The sequence below is a fragment of the Tiliqua scincoides genome, chromosome 13, assembly GCF_035046505.1.
Source record: "Tiliqua scincoides isolate rTilSci1 chromosome 13, rTilSci1.hap2, whole genome shotgun sequence".
Lineage (NCBI taxonomy): Eukaryota > Metazoa > Chordata > Lepidosauria > Squamata > Scincidae > Tiliqua > Tiliqua scincoides.
In genome coordinates, this window is record NC_089833.1 from 7,989,358 (window position 1) to 7,992,779 (window position 3,422).

Here is a 3,422-nt window from a genome sequence, read left to right on the forward strand (position 1 = left end):
TTAGAAACATTAACTTTTTTTAAAAGCAGGGTTGTTTGTGATGTTCAGGTCTGGCCTAAGATCTCATCGCACCAAAGGAGGCACACCACATGTTGCTGCCCCTTTTGTGTGGCACCTCTCGAGGTTGAATGTGGCCTACCCTTAGCTGGTAGTCTGCTAATGGCCACCACACCTTTTCCTCTTCCTTTTTCAATCCAGGAAATGAGATTAGGAGGGGGAGCAAAGCGGGCAGATTGGGCAGGTGGAGGTGGGCACCCCTGCCAATCTGCTGCCTGAGGCAGTTACCTCAGTTGGCTACATGAATGGGCCAGCCCCTCCTTTAAGTGTCACATGAATGCTCCTCTAAGACTTACAGATGATCCTCTAAGACTTACAGATGTTGAATGTGGTCTCTCCTTAGCTGGTAGTCTGCTAATGGCCACCACACCTTCTCCTCTTCCTTTTTCAATCCAGGAAGTGAGATTAGGAGGGGGAGCAAAGCGGGCAGATTGGGCAGATGGAGGTGGGCACCCCTGCCAATCTGCTGCCTGAGGCAGTTACCTCAGTTGGCTACATGAATGGGCCAGCCCCACCTTTAAGTGTCACATGAATGCTCCTCTAAGACTTACAGATGATCCTCTAAGACTTACAGGTGTTGAATGTGGTCTCTCCTTAGCTGGTAGTCTGCTAATGGCCACCACACCTTCTCCTCTTCCTTTTTCAATCCAGGAAGTGAGATTAGGAGGGGGAGCAAAGCGGGCAGATTGGGCAGGTGGAGGTGGGCACCCCTGCCAATCTGCTGCCTGAGGCAGTTACCTCAGTTGGCTACATGAATGGGCCAGCCCCGCCTTTAAGTATCACATGAATGCTCCTCTAAGACTTACATATGATCCGGAATCTCTCCAGGGTCCCCTCTTTCTTTCCAGCCTCTTGTCCGGTAAAGAGAACTAGTACTATAAGAGGGACTGTAGGTTAGCGGTAGAGCGCTGCTTTTTATGCAGACGGCCCCCGGTTCCGTACTTGCCACGGTGAGGGGGAGAGAAGAACCCATCTGAATAAATACTGAGCTAAATGACTGACTCATGTGTTCCGCACAAAGGAGAGCAGGTACATCCCTTCTGCACTGAATGACTTTGCAGCAGGAGTTTGGTTAGCTGAAGTGTGGCGCATAGCGGGTGGCGAAAGTTACAGCTGTTGAAATTCTCTTTCGTACACAACTAGGAAAGGGAGAAGGTGGTTGTCCTTTGCCCCTGACCTCCTTATTTGCTGTTGTGACAGAAGTAACGGTAGTGTGTGTGTGTGTGTGTGTGTGTTTTAAACAGAGCACCCTAGCATGCCATTCTCAGTGCGTCCCCCTCTCATTCCCCACGCTGAGCAAAAGGCAGAGTGGTGCAGCTGGGACCATGTGACTCATTCTGCAGGAGCAGAAAAGGAAGCCACACTAACGTTTGACCCAACTGCGGCTGCCACAAAGTGATGGATGGACCGACCAGCAGGTTGGCTCCATTACACCCACGCAGTAGCGCTGGTGGAAGGGGAGAAGACAAGATAATGAGGCTCAGGCGGCCTCTAGTGGACTCTGAGCATTGGCAAGTCACTGGCAACTTTTTCAGACCATGTGCAACTGTATAGTGTTGCAGAAGGGTGAATGAGAGAGAGAGAGACTTACACTCTTCCCACTCCATGACTTCTTTACTAGAAAACTCCTCTGCATTTGATCTGAATAGACTGATAACTCATTGATTTCCAAGCACTGTGCCACAGCACATTGGTGTGCCATGAATGGTCTGCAGGTGTGCCACGGGGGTTTGGGGGCAGAGACATAGATTAGTAGGGCCACTGGGGGATGTGAGTCCCTGACTGGCAGTGCAATGTGCCTTGTCAACTGCAAAACAACAACAAAAAACCTGATGGTGTACCTTGACAATTTTAGCATCATCTCTGTGTGCTGTGAGATGAAAAAGACTGACAATTGTTGCATGAGCTGATGGACCTTGAATCCATATCAATGAACAGACATATTGGAGTACTGGAGGCATAGATTTAAGCCTTAACCCCTGCCATAATCTTGTTGCATAGCTTTGGGTAAGAGCAATTGATTATGCCTCACCTATAAAATGGGAACCATTTGTGGCGCAAGGCTCTTGTGAGGTCAGATGACCAAACACAACAAAATTGCTATTTGTCTATAAAAGCAGTAATAATCTTTAGCATTTGCACGATCAAAGTGCTTCATGGACATCTCAGTAGCCCCACAACAATCTAGGAGAATTATTCCCATATTTCCTATGGAAGCTGTGAGAGAGTGGTGTTGGGTGAGAGGGATCAGTCCTTTTGCCCTATCCTGCTTCCCTGATTAAAATCCTTCCTCTGAAAGTGGTGTTTGATAATGATACTTAACATCTATGTAGAACTTTCCAGGTGTGCAAAGTGTTTGACATGCATGATCCAGATCTCATTCTTACCATAGACCTGTGAGATAAATAAGGCTGCAGTCCTATACGCACTTATCTAGGATTAAACCCCAATTGAATCCTATGCAGCTTAAATCTGAGTAGACATACATAGGGCTGTACTGTGTCGCAAACCTGATATTGCATCTGGGGAAGAGTGAGACTTAGAGCCCAATCCTATGCCTGTCTACTCAGAAGTAAGTCCCATTATAGTCAATGGAGCTTACTCCTAGGAAAGTGTGGATAGGATTGCAGCCTTAGAAGAGTGGCTTACCCAAAGTCACTTAGGCTGCAATCCTTATTCGCGCTTTCCTGGGAGTAAGCCATAGAACATCATAGAACTGAGTAGAGAGGCCCAGGACTAAGCTGTTAATGACAGAGGTGAAGCCTTGATTTCCAGCTGTTTCTGTGTAATCCTAATATCACACAATTTCAGAAAATCCTTAGTTCCCTCTGGTGCAACCCAGATGAAAAGGACCAGCTTTTTAAGCCATTTCTGCCCAATATTGCATATACGCAAGAGGGACCAAATGTGTACACCTGCGGGCAGGGCAAAAATGGGTTTTAAAAACAATGGAAGAGGCTGAGCACCAGCTAAAAAGGAACTAAAAAGGGCTAAAAAGGAAGAGTGTAGAGAACAGGAATATTGAAAGTTCCTTAAAGAGGCAATCAGGATATGTTCATTGTCTCTTTGGTTATGCAAAGGTTGAACTAAACAACGGGCAATGGAAGAGGTGGGTGGAATGGACGAGAAAATCCTTTGCAGAGGGCCCAGGAACATTGAAGACACCAGATAAGTTTCTTCAGGGGCAGTTCTATTGCTTTCTTAACCATGACCCTGCTGGCACATCCTACCACTCAGCTCACTGATCAGCCGAACACAAAGAAACACAAACAGAGGACTTGAGCTGAAAAAAAAACCACACTCCCCATGACTCAGAAGGCTTTTCATAGCATCTAGTATTTATTGTAAGCCGAGGGGGGAGGAAA